The sequence below is a fragment of the Anomaloglossus baeobatrachus genome (assembly GCF_048569485.1).
Source record: "Anomaloglossus baeobatrachus isolate aAnoBae1 chromosome 5 unlocalized genomic scaffold, aAnoBae1.hap1 SUPER_5_unloc_11, whole genome shotgun sequence".
Taxonomy (NCBI): Eukaryota; Metazoa; Chordata; class Amphibia; order Anura; family Aromobatidae; genus Anomaloglossus; species Anomaloglossus baeobatrachus.
In genome coordinates this window covers 58,316-82,521 of record NW_027441786.1, presented here as the reverse complement: position 1 = coordinate 82,521, position 24,206 = coordinate 58,316, and the positions used below count along the sequence as shown (strand labels likewise).

General features: G+C 48.5%; 1 protein-coding gene across 1 annotated transcript in view; it reads right to left on the bottom strand.

The window, feature by feature from the left end:
- The window catches only part of LOC142258787 (uncharacterized), a 52,800-nt gene that overhangs the window by 16,462 nt on the left and 12,132 nt on the right, over positions 1-24,206 (bottom strand). The window lies entirely within an intron of this gene.

Here is a 24,206-nt window from a genome sequence, read left to right as displayed (position 1 = left end):
TTGCTCCCGGAATAAGAGTAGGAAAATACAAAAGAGCAAAAACAAAACATTTCCCAGTTTTTCGGTTAAGAACAGGGAATGGAATTAGGATTCGATGTGTTGTTGTTTCTAACGGAAGAAGAGGGGCCACACATGGCATACGGATCTGTGCACTCGCTGACGCACAATTTACCACCCATTTCTTGTATGAAGGCAACAAAATGGGAAAATTAACCCCATTATAAAATGTGCCCACATTATATTTCACTCCTAAACTGGAAAAATTATGTAAATAAATTTTTTTAGATTTTCTAAACTGGTTTCGGAGCTCGTAGACTTTAACCCCTTAATGACCGCGGGCAGTAAAATAATGTCCTAGCGATCATAGTGTTAATCCCCTCCCGCTGCTGCCGGCAAGCAATAAAGAAATAAAGTGTATACCGGCCCCCAGCATCGCAAAATGTCCATGGTTTTAGCTACCAAGGGTAGCTTAGACCCTGGAGAGCAAGATTCAGGCTGAAAAAATGATTTATCTCCCATCTGGCATGATCAGTCATGTCAGATGAGAGATAAGTCGCCTCCCCCCGGTCCCCCGATGTGGCCAGAGTGCCCCCCCAGTCCCACGCCCCACCCGATCATCTAAAATGGCCGGCACACACGCTGCGTTCATCCTCCTTCTCTGAGTTCTGTCGTATCTGACATGTCAGATGCGACATCAAAGTTCTCCCCAGGTCCAGCCAGGTCACCCCGTCAATCCCCGGTCTCCCGTTGCCTCCTGCAGTGACGATCCCCCACGATCCCTCCTCTGCCTTCTCAGAAGATGCTGGCCACTTGTGCAGTGAGGCACTCAGATGGCTCCCTGCTAGTAGTGACACTGAGCTACTGCAGCTCACACTGCCATACTGTGGACCCGGGGAGTGTGAGTGTAGCACCACTGCAACCACACTCCTCACATGGAGGGTTTGCACTTCCAGAAAATGGGGGATACATTCTCTGAGCATGCCCCCCATATTCTGGAAGGGCCATAGTCATCGTAGGACCTCCAAAATGGATTACGGCGGATCAGATTTTTTTTTCTTTTCAATAAATTGGTGAAAGAGGGAATGTGTTGGGGAGTGTTTTTCCAAATACATTTTTTTTGTCTTTTTTTTATTACTGACTGGATTAGTGATGTCGGGTATCTGATAGACGCCGTAAACCCTAACCCCAACCATCCCATTTATTACCCCATTTGCCACCGCACCAGGGCAATGGGAAGAGCCGGAGCGAAGCACCAGAATTTGTGCATCTAACGGATGCGCCACTTCTGGGCGGCTGCGGCCTGCTATGTTTAGGCTGGGAAGGGCCAAAAAACCATTGTTCTTTCCACCCAGAGAATAAAAGACCACAGCTGTCCACTTTACCTTGGCTGGAAATCCAATTTTGGGGGGGAACCCACTTTTTTTTTTAATTACTTATAAATTAAAAACAAACCAACATTGGGAGACCTTCATATTGGAATACCAGCCAAGGTGAAGCTGCCAGCTGTGGTCTGCAGCCGTCTGCTTTACCCTAGCTTGTTTTTTTTGTTTTGATGTTTTTTTTTTAATTATTTATTTAATTTATTCTTTTTTTGGGCTAAATACAAGGTTAAACACCCTTTAGTGCCACATGAAAGTTACTAAATGGTGCCAGCTTAGAATATGCAAAGGGGTGGGACATTATATATGTGTATGACATCTATTTATCTAGCCATCTATCTATCCTAGCTTATTATGCTGTGTGCCTATGATCAACATTTGCAGTGGTTTGGACGCAGAGTGTTTTGACTGTGATGTTGTGCAGTACAAGCGCAGTAGCGGGATGTTTAGAAATCTCATGCCCACTGTGCTTCTTTTCTCTGCAGCATTCTGTATTTTTCGGATTATAAGACGCACTTTTTTCCCCCCAAATGTTGGGGGAAATTGGGGGGTGGTGCGTCTTATAGTCTGAATGTGGCTGCGGGGAATGAGGGTGCTGCGTTGGAGCGGGTCATCGGGGGCACAAGCAGGCCGTAGCAGCGCCTGCCGTGACCATGTGGGCCCACTCATTTCATATGTACCCTCCCGGCCATCATCTCTCAGCGCTGGCAGGTGGGCGGGATGATGGGCGGGGGGTGCGCGCATAATTAACAGCCGGCCGTGATCACCCTTGGCAACTACAGCCTGGAGTGATCACGTGCGGCTGTATTCACTGCCCCCCGTGCATCATTATCAGCGCGGGGTGCAGTGAATCAGTACACTCACCCGTCACCATGTGCGGAGCCGTCCCCCTACAGTATCGCGATGTCTTCCTGTCTGTGCCGGTCAGCTGATCTGTGTAGAGAGCGGTGAGCACAGCGATGACGTCATCACTGTGTGCGCCGCTAGTGTCCACACAGATCAGCTGACCGGCACAGACAGGAAGACATCGTGAACCTGCAGATAACGGTGACGGCTCCACACACGGTGATGGCTCCACTCAGAGGCGCTGCTGCTAAGACAGAAAGGAAGCTGATCGGTGCTGCAGGGTGTGAGGAAAGGTGAGTATAAACGTTTATTTGTTTTTCTGTGCCATAGGATACAGGCCATATACCAGGATGGGGGTATTTTTTGAGCAGGATGGGGGTATATAGCAGGATGGGAGTATATGAGCAGGATGGATGGGGGTTATATGAGCAGGATGGATGGGGGTTATATGAGCAGGATGGATGGGGGTTATATGAGCAGGATGGATGGGGGTTATATGAGCAGGATGGATGGGGGAATATGAGCAGGATGGCTGGGGGAATATGAGCAGGATGGATGGGAGTATATGAGCAGGATGGATGGGGGAATATGAGCAGGATGGATGGGGGTATATTATGAGCAGGATGGATGGGGGTATTTTATGAGCAGGATGGATGGGGGTATATGAGCAGGATGGATGGGGGTATATGAGCAGGATGGATGGGGGTATATGAGCAGGATCATATACAAGGCAGGAGGATCGTTACCAGAATGGGGTACCTTAATAGAGAATTTGGGGACATTACCCCCATAACAGTGTCAGCAGCAGATCCTCGCCCCACAAGTGTGTCATAACCACATTTTTTGGTTAAAATTTTATTTTCCTATTTTCTGCCTCTAAAACCTGGGTGCGTCTTATGGTCCGAAAAATACGGTAAAATGACCTACGGCGCAGCTTCCTGAGACGCAGGATGTCAGTTTATGCTGTGGAGAGGAGTGTGTTCTTCGCAGGGAGAATAAAGTCCGCAGCGGCCTGAACCCGGATCGTGGGTACGGGCAGTTGCATTCTCTTGTGGACACCGGCATCTGCACAGAAAGGCTGACACTGAGTCCTAGACGCAGTGCCGCCGGATTATGGGCACATAGCCTAAAAGTGAGAAGTTTGGCACTACAGCAACATTTTTTTGAACTACCTGTGAAGTCAAAATGCTCACTGTAACCCTGAATAAAATTCTTGAGTGGTGTAGTGTCCAAAATGGGGTCACTTGAGGGGGGTTTCTGCTGTATAGGTACCTTAGGAGCCCTGCAAATGCGACATGGTGCCCGCCATTTATTTCAACTTTTCCAAAATTCACATGGTGCTCTTTCTGTTCTGAGCCCTCTCGCTTGTCCAAACAAAGGTTTTTGGCCACATGTGGGGTATCACTGAGCTCATAAAAATTTGGTTAAACTGTGGGGTCCACTTTTTGGTGTTTCCTCTTGAAAAAGTGAGAAATTTGGTGGTAAAGCAACATTTTTGTTAAAAAAATGAATGTTTGCAATATGACGACCTAAGGTTATCAAATTTTGTTAAGTACCTGTGGGTTCAAAGTGCTCAATATACCCCTGGGTAAAATTTATGAGTGTTCCAATTTCCAAAATGGGATCACTTGTGGGGGAGCTCCACTGTTTAGGCACCTTAGTGGCTCTCTAAACACGACATGGCATTCGCTAATGATTCCTGGTAATTTTACAGTCAAATGGCGCTCCTTCCCTTCCGAACCCTTCCGTGCGCCCAAACAGTTGATTTCCACCACATATGAGGTATCTGTGTACTCAGGAGAAACTGCACGATACATTTTATGGTGTATTTTTTCCTGTTACCCTTGTGAATAAAAGCTATCTGGTTAAAGTAACAATTTTGTGGTAAAACATTTTTTTTTTTTATTTTCACGGCTCAATGTTATAAAATCCTGTGAAGCCTCCGGGGGTTCCATGTGCTCACCAAACATCTAGAGAAATTCATTGAGGGGTCTAGTAATAAACCGTGGAGCCCACTTTTTGGCGTTGCCTCTCGAAACCTGTCAAAGCGACACTGGTCAGAATTGTAGAAAATGGCCGAGTCATAAAGTACAAAACTGGCTCCATCCTTAAGGGGTTAAACTGAATGTAAATGAGCCGGTCAGGAATAGCGAGAAACTGGTCTTGAACTGGTTAAAGTTGAAAATAGTTGAGAAACGAAGGGGTTAATGATAATGATGACCCCAAAATAACAAAGACCCTGCACCTACCTCCACCTGCAGAGCCGCACACTAGATATATAATACCCTGCACCTACCTCCACCTGCAGAGCCGCACACTAGATATATAATACCCTGCACCTACCTCCACCTGCAGAGCCACACACTAGATATATAATAACCTGCACCTACCTCCACCTGCAGAGCCGCACACTAGATATATAATACCCTGCACCTACCTCCACCTGCAGAGCCACACACTAGATATATAATACCCTGCACCTACCTCCACCTGCAGAGCCGCACACTAGATATATAATACCCTGCACCTACCTCCACCTGCAGAGCCGCACACTAGATATATAATACCCTGCACCTACCTCCACCTGCAGAGCCGCACACTAGATATATAATACCCTGCACCTACCTCCACCTGCAGAGCCGCACACTAGATATATAATACCCTGCACCTACCTCCACCTGCAGAGCCGCACACTAGATATATAATACCCTGCACCTACCTCCACCTGCAGAGCCGCACACTAGATATATAATACCCTGCACCTACCTCCACCTGCAGAGCCGCACACTAGATATATAATACCCTGCACCTACCTCCACCTGCAGAGCCGCACACTAGATATATAATACCCTGCACCTACCTCCTCCTGCAGAGCCGCACACTAGATATATAATACCCTGCACCTACCTCCACCTGCAGAGCCGCACACTAGATATATAATACCCTGCACCTACCTCCACCTGCAGAGCCGCACACTAGATATATAATACCCTGCACCTACCTCCACCTGCAGAGCCGCACACTAGATATATAATACCCTGCACCTACCTCCTCCTGCAGAGCCGCACACTAGATATATAATACCCTGCACCTACCTCCACCTGCAGAGCCGCACACTAGATATATAATACCCTGCACCTACCTCCACCTGCAGAGCCGCACACTAGATATATAATACCCTGCACCTACCTCCACCTGCAGAGCCGCACACTAGATATATAATACCCTGCACCTACCTCCACCTGCAGAGCCGCACACTAGATATATAATACCCTGCACCTACCTCCACCTGCAGAGCCGCACACTAGATATATAATACCCTGCACCTACCTCCACCTGCAGAGCCGCACACTAGATATATAATACCCTGCACCTACCTCCACCTGCAGAGCCGCACACTAGATATATAATAACCTGCACCTACCTCCACCTGCAGAGCCGCACACTAGATATATAATACCCTGCACCTACCTCCACCTGCAGAGCCGCACACTAGATATATAATACCCTGCACCTACCTCCACCTGCAGAGCCGCACACTAGATATATAATACCCTGCACCTACCTCCACCTGCAGAGCCGCACACTAGATATATAATACCCTGCACCTACCTCCACCTGCAGAGCCGCACACTAGATATATAATACCCTGCACCTACCTCCACCTGCAGAGCCGCACACTAGATATATAATACCCTGCACCTACCTCCACCTGCAGAGCCGCACACTAGATATATAATACCCTGCACCTACCTCCACCTGCAGAGCCGCACACTAGATATATAATACCCTGCACCTACCTCCACCTGCAGAGCCGCACACTAGATATATAATACCCTGCACCTACCTCCACCTGCAGAGCCGCACACTAGATATATAATACCCTGCACCTACCTCCACCTGCAGAGCCGCACACTAGATATATAATACCCTGCACCTACCTCCACCTGCAGAGCCGCACACTAGATATATAATACCCTGCACCTACCTCCACCTGCAGAGCCGCACACTAGATATATAATACCCTGCACCTACCTCCACCTGCAGAGCCGCACACTAGATATATAATACCCTGCACCTACCTCCACCTGCAGAGCCGCACACTAGATATATAATACCCTGCACCTACCTCCTCCTGCAGAGCCGCACACTAGATATATAATACCCTGCACCTACCTCCACCTGCAGAGCCGCACACTAGATATATAATACCCTGCACCTACCTCCACCTGCAGAGCCGCACACTAGATATATAATACCCTGCACCTACCTCCTCCTGCAGAGCCGCACACTAGATATATAATACCCTGCACCTACCTCCACCTGCAGAGCCGCACACTAGATATATAATACCCTGCACCTACCTCCACCTGCAGAGCCGCACACTAGATATATAATACCCTGCACCTACCTCCACCTGCAGAGCCGCACACTAGATATATAATACCCTGCACCTACCTCCACCTGCAGAGCCGCACACTAGATATATAATACCCTGCACCTACCTCCACCTGCAGAGCCGCACACTAGATATATAATACCCTGCACCTACCTCCACCTGCAGAGCCGCACACTAGATATATAATACCCTGCACCTACCTCCACCTGCAGAGCCGCACACTAGATATATAATACCCTGCACCTACCTCCACCTGCAGAGCCGCACACTAGATATATAATACCCTGCACCTACCTCCACCTGCAGAGCCGCACACTGGATATATAATACCCTGCACCTACCTCCACCTGCAGAGCCGCACACTAGATATATAATACCCTGCACCTACCTCCACCTGCAGAGCCGCACACTAGATATATAATACACTGCACCTACCTCCACCTGCAGAGCCGCACACTAGATATATAATACCCTGCACCTACCTCCACCTGCAGAGCCGCACACTAGATATATAATACCCTGCACCTACCTCCTCCTGCAGAGCCGCACACTAGATATATAATACCCTGCACCTACCTCCACCTGCAGAGCCGCACACTAGATATATAATACCCTGCACCTACCTCCACCTGCAGAGCCGCACACTAGATATATAATAACCTGCACCTACCTCCACCTGCAGAGCCGCACACTAGATATATAATACCCTGCACCTACCTCCACCTGCAGAGCCGCACACTAGATATATAATACCCTGCACCTACCTCCACCTGCAGAGCCGCACACTAGATATATGGCTGCTCTGTGCTTACAGGACTTGTGATGATGTCACATGGAGGGGAGGAGTCAGGGGTCACATGATCAGCTCCTCAGTGTATGCAGGACTCTGCTGTGCTGGTTGTCATGGTGCTGGATGAGGGGAAGTTTATGTGTGGGGTCAGGAGGGGTTTACAGTGTGGATGTAGCAGAGCCGTGCGTGTACGAGGTGTACGGAGCGGAGCCGTGTGTGTACGAGGTGTACGGAGCAGAGCCGTGTGTGTACGAGGTGTACGGAGCAGAGCCGTGTGTGTACGAGGTGTACGGAGCAGAGCCGCGTGTGTACGAGGTGTACGGAGCAGAGCCGTGTGTGTACGAGGTGTACGGAGCGGAGCCGCGTGTGTACGAGGTGTACGGAGCAGAGCCGTGTGTGTACGAGGTGTACGGAGCGGAGCCGCGTGTGTACGAGGTGTACGGAGCGGAGCCGTGTGTGTACGAGGTGTACGGAGCGGAGCCGTGTGTGTACGAGGTGTACGGAGCGGAGCCGTGTGTGTACGAGGTGTACGGAGCGGAGCCGTGTGTGTACGAGGTGTACGGAGCGGAGCCGTGTGTGTACGAGGTGTACGGAGCGGAGCCGTGTGTGTACGAGGCGTACGGAGCGGAGCCGTGTGTGTACGAGGCGTACGGAGCGGAGCCGTGTGTGTACGAGGCGTACGGAGTGGAGCCGTGTGTGTACGAGGTGCACGGAGCGGAGCCGTGTGTGTACGAGGCGTACGGAGCGGAGCCGTGTGTGTACGAGGTGTACGGAGAGGAGCCGTGTGTGTATGAGGTGTACGGAGCGGAGCCGTGTGTGTACGAGGCGTACGGAGCGGGGCCGTGTGTGTACGAGGTGTACGGAGCGGAGCCGTGTGTGTACGAGGCGTACGGAGCGGAGCCGTGTGTGTACGAGGCGTACGGAGCGGAGCCGTGTGTGTACGAGGCGTACGGAGAGGAGCCGTGTGTGTACGAGGTGTACGGAGCGGAGCCGTGTGTGTACGAGGCGTACGGAGCGGAGCCGTGTGTACGAGGCGTACGGAGCGGAGCCGTGTGTGTACGAGGTGTACGGAGAGGAGCCGTGTGTGTATGAGGTGTACGGAGCGGAGCCGTGTGTGTACGAGGCGTACGGAGCGGAGCCGTGTGTGTACGAGGTGTACGGAGCGGAGCCGTGTGTGTACGAGGCGTACGGAGCGGAGCCGTGTGTGTGATGTGTACGGAGCAGAGCCGTGTGTGTACGAGGTGTACGGAGCGGAGTTGTGTGTGTGATGTGTACGGAGCGGAGCCGTGTGTGTACGAGGTGTATGGAGCGGAGCCGTGTGTGTACGAGGTGTACGGAGCGGAGTTGTGTGTGTGATGTGTACGGAGCAGAGCCGTGTGTGTACGAGGTGTATGGAGCGGAGCCGTGTGTGTACGAGGTGTACGGAGCGGAGTTGTGTGTGTGATGTGTACGGAGCGGAGCCGTGTGTGTACGCGGTGTATGGAGCGGAGCCGTGTGTGTACGAGGTGTACGGAGCGGAGCCGTGTGTGTACGAGGTGTACGGAGCGGAGCCGTGTGTGTACGAGGTGTACGGAGCGGAGCCGTGTGTGTGCGAGGTGTACGGAGCGGAGCCGTGTGTGTACGAGGTGTATGGAGCGGAGCCGTGTGTGTGCGAGGTGTATGGAGCGGAGCCGTGTGTGTACGAGGTGTACGGAGTGGAGCCGTGTGTGTACGAGGTGTACGGAGCGGAGCCGTGTGTGTACGAGGTGTATGGAGCGGAGCCGTGTGTGTGCGAGGTGTATGGAGCGGAGCCGTGTGTGTGCGAGGTGTATGGAGCGGAGCCGTGTGTGTGCGAGGTGTATGGAGCGGAGCCGTGTGTGTACGAGGTGTACGGAGTGGAGCCGTGTGTGTACGAGGTGTACGTAGCGGAGCCGTGTGAGGTAATGGACGCTGTACGCAGACAGGAGACTGTAGAATGAATTTAATGCCGATTGTGAACCATAAAATATCCACTATTCGGTTATACGTAAGTCAGACAAGGCGGGTATATAGCGCTATTGATGCCTCTTTATATATAAAATGAGAATGTGACATTTTGGAAATAATACCACTTACCGTAGATTACAATCAATGCAGCTGATGTCTAGGTCGTTATACAATGTGGGGGACGGAGGCTGCTTCTCTCTAAGATTCCTTTCTCTTTTCTTATGAGGAGAGCGTATTTTGTTTTAAATGTAGATAAGGCTCCATAGTTGTAATCCCTCAGTGTAAGGGGTTGGGGGCAATATTCTGAGCTTCCTTAGGTCTTGTGCGCACGCTACGTTTTTTTCCGCATTTCCTTCCCCACACGTTGCAGGTTTTTTTTTTTGCTGCATGTTTGTGGTGACCATAATGATGCAGCATGTCAAATTTTTTTTTGCGTTTTGTCCATGTGTTTCGGAGGACTGGCAGATCAATTCCCCGCTGACTCGGGGTTGGCAGGGGATTGATCCCTGGTATCTGGCCGGAGGGGGTTGGAGCAAGCGTGAAGAAGGTAGGAGGAAGTGCTTCATATTCACTGATCACCGGCTCGGCTGTCACACTGCTCCCGAGGCCTCTCATTCTTCTTCCCGGGCCACTAATTAATCTCATACATATTCACTGCTTCCCCAGCCACCGGCGTCTGTGATTGGTTGCAGACGAGCCCCCACACTGAGTGACAGCGTGTCTGAGGCTTCCAATCACAGACACCGGTGGGCGGATCTATATTGTATAGTAAAATAAATAAAAAAATTGGCGTAGGATCCCCCATATTATGATACCAGCACAGATAAAGCATTACATCTGGGGGCTGCTATTCTCAAACTGGGGATACCAATGGTTATTGGGCACCCACCAGCCTAAAAATATCAGGCAACAACAGCCCACGATTGTCGCATCCATTAAATGTGACAACCCTGGCACTTTACCAAGCTCTTCCCGATTGCCCTGGTACGGTGGCAAGTGGGGTAATGAGGGAGTTAATGGCAGTCCACAGCAGCCACTAAGTCCTCGATTAGTGATAACAGGCATCTATGAGACACCGACCCCATCACTAGTCTGTAAGTGAAAGTAAATAAACACAAACACTGAAAAAATCCTTTATTTGAAATAAAAGACAAAAAAAGGACCCTTTTTATTAACAGGTCCAATGTAAGGTCCCACAATGCTTCCACCACTGCTACATCTGAAGCTCACAGCAAGCGCCATAGAACATGACTGCACGGCTCACTTCAGTCACTTGGGTGATTTGCTGTCACAGGCGGAAGACTCCAACTGTGGCTGCGGATAACCTGAGTGACATCACCACTGACCACGCGGCTCACTTCACTCATGCATGGAGCTCACAGCGGGCAGTCATGTTCTATGGCACTAGCTGTGAGCTTCAGATGGTGCATTTTTTGGGGCCAAAAACGTGCATCTTTGGAGGTCACCACAAAGATACAACATGCGCACATAGCCTTATACAGTCATCTCTGTTTTGGATGACTAGTCCATTCCCCTTGTTGGTAACTAGTTACTATATCTGAATCATTGCATAATGATTTTAGGGCAACCTTTTCTTTTTTATTTAGGTTATTTTGTGTAGATGGGAGTGTAAAATGTCTGTTTTTATTGACATCTTCAAGCACCAAGTTGAGTAAAGTGTCCAAAAAAATAACCTTGACTTTCAAGGGGGTAAAAGCTTGATTTTGGAAAAAAACGTCAGTATGTAGTGCTGTATCATATAGAAATGATAAAAATGCATGATTCATCAAGACCCCTATGCAGCTGACCCCCTCCTTTGGAAACAGGTAACAGCGAATTTTCTAGCAGATGTGAGGCCAATCTCAACTTGAATGCACAAGAATGCAGAAAAGGACAGATTTATGACCGATAGAGATAAGAGCAGCAGTTGAACAGAAAAATTGCAGGTAAATTCAAATTCTTTTTTTCTCCTTATAGAAAATATGAATTAAGGTTTTATGAACTGCATCAATATAATAGATAGGAAAGCCATATTTTTGAATTTGTGATAAAGCAGAGAATGTAAAGCATCGTTCCGCATCATTGGGTGACAGCAGGGGTACCGCCAAATGCATATCGGACAGATAGATTAAAATATCTATGCAATGTCTCTTATCTATGAATAGATAAAATTATGATAGGAAAGATGATGATAATATGTCCTGCCTGGGACCTCCAGGGGTGAACATATCGTAAAAGTTAGAAATCTCATCATTTTCAAAGACTTAAGGCCGCTTTGCATGCAGCGACATCGATCGCACCCGCCACCGTCGTTTGTGCGTCACGGGCAAATCGCTTCCCGTGGCACACAAAATCGCTCGGACCCGTCACACATACTTACCTTTCTAATGACGTCGCTGTGGCCGACGAACAGCCTTTTTTCTAAGGGGGATCGGTTCGTGCGGCGTCACATCGACGTCACACGGCAGGCGTCCAATAGAAGCAAAGTGGCGGAGAGCAGCCGCATGAAAGTCACGCCCACCTCATTGCCGGAGGAATCAGGTGCGGTGCTGTTCCTTGTTCCTGGGGTGTCACACGTAGCGATGTGTGCTGCCTCAGGAACGATGAACAACCTGCGTCCTGCACCAGCAACGATATTTTGAGAATGAATCATGTGTCAATGATCAAAGATTAGGTGAGTATTTCCGATTGTTAGCGGTCGCTCATAGGTTTCACACGCAACGACGTCACTAACGATGCCGGATGTGCGTCACAAATTCCGTGACCCTGACGACATATCGTTAGCGATATCGTTGCGTGTAAAGCCCCCTTTAGACACATCCTATAGTCATCTGAATTCCAGCCCTGTTATGAGTCACCAGAGGGGAGTATGTGGGTGTAACTTGTGTTAATAAAAAACTAATGGCAGTTATAATCCTTGTTCAATGAAAGGAACATTGCTGTGTAGGATTGCTCCACGTTACATTGGAGTCCTCCCCTCCAGAAATCTGAAGCCATTTCTGTGACTCAGGTTGAGTCATTTCCCTTTTGTTATTCCCTTTTATTTAATGCAATTGTAAATACTGTATTGTTTTGTTCTCCTTTGTAATATCTGTTGTATATTTTTATAAACACTTTACTTTTCAGAATAAATATATAACAGTTAGTAGCGTATGACTTTGGAATGTGGTTTATAGATTAAGAGGAACAAAGCTACCTGTAACATGTGTCCAATCGACCTGTATAAGTAGAAACCCTGATTCCAGCGATGTGTCACTTACTTGGCTGCTTGCTGGACGTTTTGATAAACAGTTTTATCTGCTTAAGATCTAACAGTTCTCTAAATACTGCTGTATTTAACCCCACCCACACCACTGATTGGCAGTTCTGTACAATAAGCATAGACCCGAAGCTGCCAATCAGGGGTGGAATGGGGGTTATACGGAGCGTATAAAGATGAAGGATACATGGCTGCTGGTTTCCTAGTTCTCTAGTGATAATCCCCTAATGATAATACTGTGATTTTATCAAAACTACAGCAAGCAGCCCAGTAAATTACATATCAATGGAATCAAGAGTCCCTGTCTGTCACGGGTGACAGACAGTCCTGTGGTGTCTGGCTGTGCAACATGGTCCCTGAATTTCTAATTTTGCTGCTGTCAGTATTCAGTGTACTAGGTAGCTACTCTGCTGGGTTTTCATCCCTTTCCATTTAGGACCCAGGGGAGCTCCCCTTCCCTTCAGCTGTTAATCATCTGTAATTCCCCTTGGGTTTAAATAGTCTCATTTTACCTGGACTTGTGCTATTGATATTCCGTTCCTTCACAAGCTCTGGATAGAAGCATGTGGCTTGCATGCATCAGTAGGATCGTTGCTGCTCTTTACTCAACTTCTTACTGAGTCATCTAGAGATAAGTTGTATATTGTTTCCACATGTTTGTTATCCCTGTGTGTCTTTAAGGTACAGTCACACTGAGCGACGCTCCAGCGATCCCACCAACAACCTGACCTGGCAAGGATCGCTGGAGTGTCGCTACACGGGTTGCTGGTGAGCTGTCAAACAGGCAGATCTCACCAGCAACCAGTGACCAGCCCCCAGCCAGCAGCGACGCGTGGAAGAGATGCTGCGCTTGGTAACTAAGGTAAATATCGGGTAACCAACCCGATATTTACCTTGGTTACCAGCGCACACCGCTTAGCGCTGGCTCCCTGCACTCCTAGCCAGAGTACACATCGGGTTAATTCCCCGATGTGTACTCTGCTACGTGTGCAGAGAGCAGGGAGCCGGCACTGGCAGCCTGAGAGCGGCGGACGCTGGTAACGAAGGCAAATATCGGGTAACCAAGGAAAGGGCTTCTTGGTTACCCGATGTTTACCATGGTCACCAGCGTCCGCAGAAGCCGGCTCCCTGCTCACTGCACATTCAGTTGTTGCTCTCTCGCTGTCACACACAGCGATCTGTGCTTCACAGCGGGAGAGCAACAACTAAAAAATGGTCCAGGACATTCAGCAACAATCAGCGACCTCACAGCAGGGGCCAGGTTGTTGCTGGATGTCACACACAGCAACATCGCTAGCAACATTGCTGTTGCGTCACAAAAGTTGTGCCTCAGCAGCGATGTTGCTAGCGATGTTGCTTAGTGAGACGTGGCCTTTAGTCCCTAGTGATGTTGACAAAGAGCTCATCCCATCCGCTCCCTACCTAGGGCCCAGATCATGGTCAGCCTAGGGTCAGGTATCCGGCTCGGTGCATAGACGTGAAAGCTATCTAAGGCTGTGAGGGGACCCATGGCACAGCAGTTGGCTTGATCAGAGGTCACCATCTTGCTACACACAGGGTTTCCCTTTCGCCATTCACTTGATACTTCTCCGGACTTAATGTGACACTGTCTTTATATTATTCTCATTTTTAATTAAGGGGTAAACACTTATGCCTGCTTTACATGGGACAATCGATCGTACCCGCCCCCGTCGTTTGTGCGTCACGGGCAAGTCGCTGCCCGTTTCGCACAAAGTCGTGAAATGCCCGTCACACGTACTTACCTCCCGGGCGACATCGCTGTGGGCGGCAAACATCCTCTTCCTGAATGGGGAGGGACGTTCGGCGTCACCCACCCGCCGGCCAATAGAAGCGGAGGGGCGGAGATGAGCGAGACGTAAACATCCTGCCCACCTCCTTCCTTCCGCATAGCCGTGTGCTGCCCCAAGAACGATGAACAACCACCGCCATTTTAATTAAATATTTTGAAACTTAGCGACAAGTAAACGACTCACGATTTGTGAGCGATACTGCGTCGCTCAGAGGTGTTACACGAGATAACGTCGTGTACAATGCCGGATGTGAGTCACAAAATCCGTGACCCCGACAATGCATCGCACGATAGCTCGTCTCGTGTAAAGCAGGCATAAGTGACAGAATCCCATAAAATTCACAAAACCCCAGCATAGGTATCATAATTGTTACTTGCTCTTCGTTAGGAGGAGGCCTCTTTTAGTTCTGGTCTCTTCTACACCCATAATCTAAACTGTAATAAAGGTTTGTGGGCAGAGACGAGCGAATCTAAATAATAAAATTCGGTGTTTCTACTGAACACAGACTTTATAAATAAAAAAATCAGTGTTAGAGTTTGGAGTTCGGGTGCTTTATGTTTCCTAACCACTCGATCTAGCATCGCTGTGCTCGGGTACACTCAGTGCTCGGCCCAGTGCGAGACGTTGCAGTATGTGAATGGATTTAACGGGGAGGTAAAACCATCATTATAGGATGTATTGTGTACAAGAAAAAATCACCTTCCCTCCCCGGAAATGCTCTGTTTATGGCTGGATGCATGTGGGCGGAGACCCAAACTGCCCAATCAGTGACTTCCAATGGGGTTCAGGACAAGTCCGGTACCCAAACTGAACTTTATCTAAGTCTAGCTGAAAAAGCCGAACTCGAACTTCAATGGGACCGCTCACCTCTATTTGTGGGTAGCCTCATTAAAAAAATAATCCCTTGGATATCAAACATATAAAATCCTTTAGTTTTTTATTACATGAATTATCCTTTGTAAAGTGATCATTTTTTTTTTTTTATAACTGTTTATTTATTTGCAAAGATTTTCCATTTTAGAACATAAAAGTGCAAAATTACATTTCAAAAGTTTTCAACAAGAATTGACTAGACTTTTAGACAGGGGAGACTCAGGGAAAGATAGGATAGGGAAGAGCATGGGGGGGGGGGGGTGTTTGACACATTTTGCATATAGTGCGTCTGATCGGCATATCGAGGCATGTACACTTTTGTTTTTTCTCTGGCGGTTAAGTACGATTGTTAACAAAAAAATCCCAAGGCGACCATATCCTTTGATATTTTTCCAGTTAGTTGTTGATGCGTGCAGTGAGGTACTCCATCCGCTTTGTCTCTTGAATTCTCAACTCTAGATCCTGGAGAGTAGGAGGAAGGGTCTTTTTCTAAAACGACGATATTAGACATTTCGCTGAGGTCCAAATGTGAAGGAGCAGTCTGGCCGAGTCCCTCGAAACCCCCACAGGTGGAACATTAAGTAGATAATTGAACGGGTCCAGAGCGACCTCATATCCCAGAACTCTATGGATCAACCTCCCCACCTCTCTCCAAAATGGAGCAAGAACTTCGCAGTCCCAAAAAATGTGGGTGAGGGACCCCCTATCCTTCGCACACCGCCAGCATTAGTCCGGTGTGTTGGGGAAGAGCCTATTCAGGACCTCTGGGGTATGATACCAATGCATTAGTATTTTGTATTGGTTCTCTTTTTGTGCAGTGCATATGGAGGTCTTTGCTGCTCGTTCCCAGATGGACTGCCACATTTGTCTCGGTATCACTCTTCCTAAATATGTTTCTCATTTCGTCATGTATGAGTGCTGTATTTCTACTTGTGATGTAAGCATATCATATAGACGTGAAATTAGCCCCCTAGTCGATGAGCCCTGCCTGCAGAGGCCCTCAAATGGAGTGAGCTTGGGAAATGTAGTAGATTTTATCATTGATATGGCCAGATGCCGTATCTGAGTATAGGTGTAGAAAGCTTCTTTAGGGAGTTTAAATCTTTCTCGTAAAGTTGCAAAGGGTAATATTGTGTTAGTGCAGGGATCGATTATGTCCACAAAACGAAAAAGCCGTGCCTGAACCCATTGAGTCATCACCCGATTGTCTGTACTGTTCTGCAAAGCTGGAGTGTATAAAAATGGCGTCAGTGGAGATTCAATTGGAGCTAGTGAGAAGACTTTTCTAGCCATTCACCAAACTTGTCTTGTGAAAGCCATGGGCCCCAAAAGACTTGTATCTGAGGCGTCTGAAGAGTTTCCATGCAGTAAGGCACCCAGATGGATTGGGGTTAGCCAGTCCTCCTCTACCTCTCTCCATCTATCCACCGAGGTTAAATTTGTCCAGGCAGGGATACGTCTCAGGTGTGTGGCAATGTAATATTTCCATTTATCAAGGAAGGCTAGGCCACCCATCTTCCTAGGAGTCAAAAGAACCGTCTGAGCGATTCGGTGGCGTTTATAAGCCCAGACATAATTATTTAACCATTTCTGGATTCGTCGGATCGCCAATCTTGGGATCGGTATGGGAAGTGTCTCCATTAAATATAAGAGTCTTGGAAGGATCGTCATTTTAACGGAGGCCATTCTCCCAAAAACGATAAGTGGAGCTTGTCCCACTTGGCTAGTGTTTTTTTGAGATCTTCAAAAAAAAGAAGGGAAGTTTTGTGAGTAGAGCGTTTTGTATGTGTCTGTTAGGTATATCCCTAGGTATTTTAAATGGTCTTTTTTCCAGGTGTATGTAAATGCCGATTGTAGTGTTGCGATGGTCGATGGCTTTAGGTTTAGTGTCAGAGCCTCTGTTTTTGTATCATTAATTTTGTATCCCGACAAATTACCGTATTCAGTTAGAATTGAGGTGCAGATTGGGCAGGGAAATCAGGGGATTTCGTATTGTTAAAAGGACGTCGTCTGCAAAGAGCGACAATTTGTACTCACGCCCACCTACCTGGATTCCTTGTGTCGCGGGCGGCGGGGCGCTGCGCTCGCTAACGCTCGGGTCCGGCGCTGCTGCTGCTCGGTGGCTCGAGCGGTGGGCCGGATACGGGAACTCGAGCGGCGCTCCTCGCCCGTAAGTGAAAGGGGTGGTTTGGGGAGTTGGTCCGTGACGCCACCCACGGGTTGTGGTGAAGGTGGGCACCACCGCTGCTGATGACGGGGATCCCGGGAGCGATGGTAGGGAGCAGCTGGGATGTTGTTTTCCCCCTCCGTGGGTAGGGGTTGGTGGTCCCGGGGCCCGGTGGTGTGACAGGGAGGCAGGGCTGGCGAGGTGCAGGGTCGCAGGGACAGCGCAGCGCGGTGCCGGATGGCACTGGTGTACTCACTCAGCAACAGATGTTCGCAAAGTCTCTGGTAAACCAAACGGCTGGATGGACGGGTCCCACAGCCGGCTGCTGTGGCTTCTCCCGGACGGTTGGCGGTGGCTGCCTTTCCCTGCACCTTTATGTATGTTCGGCTCCGATGGCTTCCCACCGGTAACCCGCTCCCCAGCGTATATGTGCTGGAGGAGCCCTTTTGCCCGCAGGCTCTGGCCCTTGGAACTCTAGCTTTGGCGGTAGCTGTATTTCCTTTTACTGGTCGGACGGTTGCCTTTTATCGGGTCTTGGCTGCTAGGGAACCCCTGGGGTTCCGGTCACTAACGGATTTGACCTTAGATGGTGGCTCCAAGCCTGGTCGGGGTCCGCAGGCCCTGCCTGTGTGTGCTGGCTTCACTTCGCTCCCCGGTTCAGTACCGGCGGGCCACCGCCCGACCCCGGTCCTACGGTTCCGCGTTGATTCGCCTCTCCTGCAGACGGCCACCACCGTCTGCCAACCTTGCTGTCAGTGCCTGGGCCACACACCCAGACACAACCAGTGCAGCTCCTCCACCTCTACACTCTCTCTCCAACTCTCACTATCTGCCTGGTTTTCCCGCCTCCAGGACTGTGAACTCCTCAGTGGGTGGGGCCAACCGCCTGGCTCCACCCCACCTGGTGTGGACATCAGCCCCTGGAGGGAGGCAACAAGGGTTTTGTGTTTGGCTGTTGTGCCTGTCTTGGGGTGGGGTGTGTGTGTGTTGTAGTACCTGTGACGACCTGGCTAGTCCAGGGCGCCACACTTGAATATCTGGGCTCTCCCTAATCTGTGCAGCTAGGGGTTCTATGCATAATACGAATAATAAGGGGACAGGGGGCACCCCTGTCTGGAGCCGTTATAGATGGGGAAAGTAGATGATGACACATGGGGAAGCTTCACCGAGGCTTCAGGGTTCGTATATAAGCCCCGGATAGCCTGCAGAAAAGGTCCCCCGATGCCGAATCTTTTAAGTGTGGCAAATAGGAAAGGCCAGCCTAGCCTATCAAAGGCCTTTACCGCATCGAGACTGAGGAGCAGGCCCTCCCCCCTCTGGTGGTTTAATGCATCTACAGTGCCTACAAGTAGTATTCAACCCCCTGCAGATTTTGCAGGTTTGATAAGATGCAAATAAGTTAGAGCCTGCAAACTTCAAACAAGAGCAGGATTTATTAACAGATGCATAAATCTTACAAACCAACAAGTTATGTTGCTCAGTTAAATTTTAATACATTTTCAACATAAAAGTGTGGGTCAATTATTATTCAACCCCTAGGTTTAATATTTTGTGGAATAACCCTTGTTTGCAATTACAGCTAATAATCGTCTTTTATAAGACCTGATCAGGCCGGCACAGGTCTCTGGAGTTATCTTGGCCCACTCCTCCATGCAGATCTTCTCCAAGTTATCTAGGTTCTTTGGGTGTCTCATGTGGACTTTAATCTTGAGCTCCTTCCACAAGTTTTCAATTGGGTTAAGGTCAGGAGACTGACTAGGCCACTGCAACACCTTGTTTTTTTCCCTCTTGAACCAGGCCTTGGTTTTCTTGGCTGTGTGCTTTGGGTCGTTGTCTTGTTGGAAGATGAAATGACGACCCATCTTAAGATCCTTGATGGAGGAGCGGAGGTTCTTGGCCAAAATCTCCAGGTAGGCCGTGCTATCCATCTTCCCATGGATGCGGACCAGATGGCCAGGCCCCTTGGCTGAGAAACAGCCCCACAGCATGATGCCTGCCACCACCATGCTTGACTGTAGGGATGGTATTCTTGGGGTCGTATGCAGTGCCATCCAGTCTCCAAACGTCACGTGTGTGGTTGGCACCAAAGATCTCGATCTTGGTCTCATCAGACCAGAGAACCTTGAGCCAGTCTGTCTCAGAGTCCTCCAAGTGATCATGAGCAAACTGTAGACGAGCCTTGACATGATGCTTTGAAAGTAAAGGTACCTTACGGGCTCGTCTGGAACGGAGACCATTGCGGTGGAGCACGTTACTTATGGTATTGACTGAAACCAATGTCCCCACTGTCATGAGATCTTCCCGGAGCTCCTTCCTTGTTGTCCTTGGGTTAGCCTTGACTCTTCAGACAAGCCTGGCCTCGGCACGGGAGGAAACTTTCAAAGGCTGTCCAGGCCGTGGAAGGCTAACAGTAGTTCAATAAGCCTTCCACTTCCGGATGATGCTCCCAACAGTGGAGACAGGTAGGCCCAACTCCTTGGAAAGGGTTTTGTACCCCTTGCCAGCCTTGTGACCCTCCACGATCGTGTCTCTGATGGCCTTAGAATGCTCCTTTGTCTTTCCCATGTTGACCATGTATGAGTGCTGTTCACAAGTTTGGGGAGGGTCTTAATTAGTCAGAAAAGGCTGGAAAAAGAGATAATTAATCCAAACATGTGAAGCTCATTGTTCTTTGTGCCTGAAATACTTCTTAATACTTTAGGGGAACCAAACAGAATTCTGGTGGCTTGAGGGGTTGAATAATAAATGACCCTCTGAATAAACTTTGCACAATTTAAAAAAAAAAAAAAAAAAAAAAAAAGAAATAACATTCTTTTTAGCTGCATTTCACACTTCCAGGCTGATCTACAGTCCAAATGTCACAATGCCAAGTTAATTCCGAATGTGTAAACCTGCTAAATCTGCAGGGGGTTGAATACTACTTGTAGGCACTGTATAAGACTTATCATTCGTGTGGTGTTATCTCCTGCTTGTCTATTCAAAACAAACCCCACTTGATCCCCATGAATCAGCCGCGGGAGGAACACTGACAATCTAGTGGCCAGAATTTTTGCGAATATTTTTAAGTCTGCGTTGAGCAATGATATTGGGCGGTAGCTTGCACAGTCCGAGGGATCATTTTCTGGCTTCGGAATCACTGTTATGTGGGATTTCAGCATCGAGGTAGGGATTGGGTTACCATTAAGGAATGAATTGAATAGAGTCTGCATGTGAGGAATGAGTGTGTCATGGAATACTTTATAGTACAAGTACGAGAAACCGTCCGGTCCCGGAGCCCTTCCATTTGGGAGTTCTTTAATTGTGAAAGTCAATTCCTCAATGGAGATTGGGCTATTGAGTGTATTAAGGGCATCCGCATCTAGTGATGGAAGTGACCGAGCGGCCAAGTATTCATTGAGTAGATGATTTCTTGTTTCTACATCTGATGGAAGGGCTGAGGGAAGGGAGTATAATTTAGCATAGTAATCCCTGAAGGTGTTTGCGTGTCCCTGGGGTCATACATCAGGGGTCCTCGTGTATCCCTAATGGTCAAGGGCATGGATTGTGCTTTTCGATCCCTGAGTTGTGCTGCAAGAAGGGAGTGGGCTTTATTGCCTTTCTCGTAATACCGCTGTTTAGTAAATGTCAACATTTTTTCCAACTTCCTAATCGCCAAATCTTTCAGCTTACCCCTCACGGACACAATAGATTTTAGTTTGGAAACGGATGGTCTAGCAAGCATGTCCCGCTCTAATTTTGCAAGCTGGCTGGTGAGCTCCCTATGTTGTACGCCTGCGTCTCTTTTCAGATGGGATGCCAATGAGATGCAACTACCCCTTATAACAGATTTATGTGCCTCCCATAGAATATACTGGGAGGAGACAGAATCTCCATTCAATTGAAAATAGTCCTCTAAATGACCTCGTAACTTAGATTGGTGTATGGGGACCTTTAGGAGATGATCGTTGAGTCTCCAATGGCATACCCTCCTGGTCAAGGCAGAGTCACAGACGTCAAGTAAGACGGGAGCGTGGTAAGACCGAGTAATCTGGCCAATCTCAGAGTTTCCAGTGAGACACAATACTGGAAGATTGCCCAGAAAGGTGTCAATGCGTGTGTGTGTGTGGAGTGGGGATGTGAATAAAATGTGTATTGTCGGGAGGAGGGATTGGTCACTCGCCACAAGTCAAAAAGTGCATATTTATGAATCATGGCACGAAAAGCTTTTAGGTGTATTCCTGGCTGCTGACCACTCATCGAGTTTCTATCCCTGATTTCTGAGAACGGCATATTAAAATCACCTCCAATAAACAGTGTTGAAGGGAGCTCTCGTGTAATCTTATTTAGGACCTGTTCAAGGAAGGGTATTTGGCCCGTGTTTGGTGCGTATACATTGCATAGAACAATTGGGGCTCCTTTCAGCTGTCCTGCCAAAATAATGTAGCGACCTTTGGGATCTTTAATAGTCTTAGTATTTGAATCGGGCACCATTGGCTATGAAAATGGCTAGTCCTGCTCTCTTTTTATTGCAAGGAGCTGTGTATGCTGTAGGGAAGTTCCCCCTTGCAAAGTGGAATGAACCTGTATCATCATGATGTGTTTCTTGTATAAACACCACATCTGCCTTTGAGGTCTTTAACTCCTGTAGGGCCAATCGCTGCTTAACATTGGAGTTAAGCCCCTTGACATTTATGGTTATTATACGAATCATGGTTGTTTGTGTGTAAATGGTTAGTTGAGAATAATCTTTAATCTTACCCCGCTTCAGCAGATGGATTATCCCTACCCCTGTATAGTAGTTTTCAGCCAGACTGCTCCTTGGCGCGATAGATATATCGGAATGCATCATGTAAATCAAACAAAGATAATACATGTTAGGAAAACACATTAGGAAAGGTGGGGAACGACAAATAACAGTTAGGATCATCATACACAGGTATGTCAACAATATCATTTCAGAATCGGTTTTCCCAGTCTTCAAAAACCTATGAAGGACCGTGGTCGAGTGTCTGCAACTAGCGTATAGATAACAATAGAATTAGCCTCCACTAGAGCCATATTTGCTCTAGGAGTTGGATTCACTCTTAGGGGTCTGCGAACTCAGAAGTAAAACAGAGCTTCCGCTTTAAATCTAACACCTCTGTAAAGAGCTATATATATATATATATATATATATATATATATATGAAAAAAAAGGAAATACAACTGGCTTTATGCACGTCTGCTTCCCGTGGTCGTCTTTTGCAGGTAGTGTTCAATGCGGCCAAATAGAATTACTCCATATTTTCAATGTGGCTGTGCCCTATTTCTTATCTCCTGTAGGCCGGTCCTCCGTCCTTTGCTCTGGTAGAATTCAGAGATGTAGGTGAGCGCTGTCTTTTAGAAGTGACTTGGTGCCAAACCGCCGTAGGGGATGGCTTTGGAGGAGTCAGCTCCCAATTGGACAATTTCGGTACAGGGATCTCCAGAATTTCGCAGAAACGAGGAAGGTCAGATGCCTCTTTGATCATGGCTGTGCGACCATTCTTTCTGGCTGAGAGACTAAAGGGGAAGCCCCACCTGTAGAGAATCTGGTTTTCCCTTAGGACGTCTAGGAGAGGCTTGAGCATCCTCCTCTTTTGCAGGGTAATCCAGGAGAGGTCTGGTAAAAGTTGGAGATGATGTCCTTCATGCTCTATGGTACGCAGTCTCCGTGCTTGTAGCATGATTTCTTCCTTGAGCTTATAATCAGTGACACAGCAGATGATGTCTCTAGGTGTTTGAGACGCATATTTTGGCCAAAGGGCTCTGTGTGCTCTGTCTAAGCTTATTTTGTGAGATGCGGAGCTTTCAGAATTTTGTTGAATATGGTTTGTAGGACCATAAATAAATTTTCCTCTCCACTATGCTCAGGAAGACCCCGGACTCTAATTTTATGACGTCGCCCCCTATTGTCCAGATCTTCCAGGTGACGTTGATATTCACAGAGGGTGTCATGTTGTGCTGCTACTGTAGATTGCAGGCTAGCTACATAATTTCTTGTGTCATCATGGTCACTCTCTAGAGTTTCCACTCTTTGGGCCACATGTTGAATATCCTGTCTGACAGCCGAAATTTCTGTTCTGCACACCTCCTTGATTTCCTGTATCATGGATTGCAAATCCTCTTTTGTAGATAATTGTGCCATGTACAACCTCCAGTCCCTCATAGATACATACCTCCCAACCGTCCCGGATACAGCGGGACAGTCCCTCTTCTGAGCCTTTGATCCCGGCTCCCGCCCGTGAGGCTGTTTATCCCGGGCTCCACCCACCCACTGTAGCCCCGCCTCGCTGTTTCTCTCTTCTATTCATTACAGAGCCGAGCGCGCACCTACTCCTGTGACTGCTGCTGAGGTATGAATCACCCCCTGCAGCAGAGCGACCCCTCCCTGCAGCAGAGCGATCCCCCCTCCCCCAGAGCCGACCCCCCCCAGTCCCGGAGCCTGCGTTTGTCTGCAGCTGTTCTCTGATTCCCCGTGTGCGGCTTCTCACTGCTGCAGACACGCGGGGAGTCAGGACGCTGAGGAGACCGTGCAATCAGCACTTCTCTCTCCTGCAGATAGCACTGGCCAGTAATAACCTATGCAGAGTGACATCTGCAGGCTTCTATTAGCTTACCGATCAGTGGTCTCCTGCCTGTAGAGCTGCTGGGTCCTAGCTTCCCAACAGCTTCAGCTCTGCTTTATCCTGGCTCCCCTACCAGTTAAAGGGAACATGT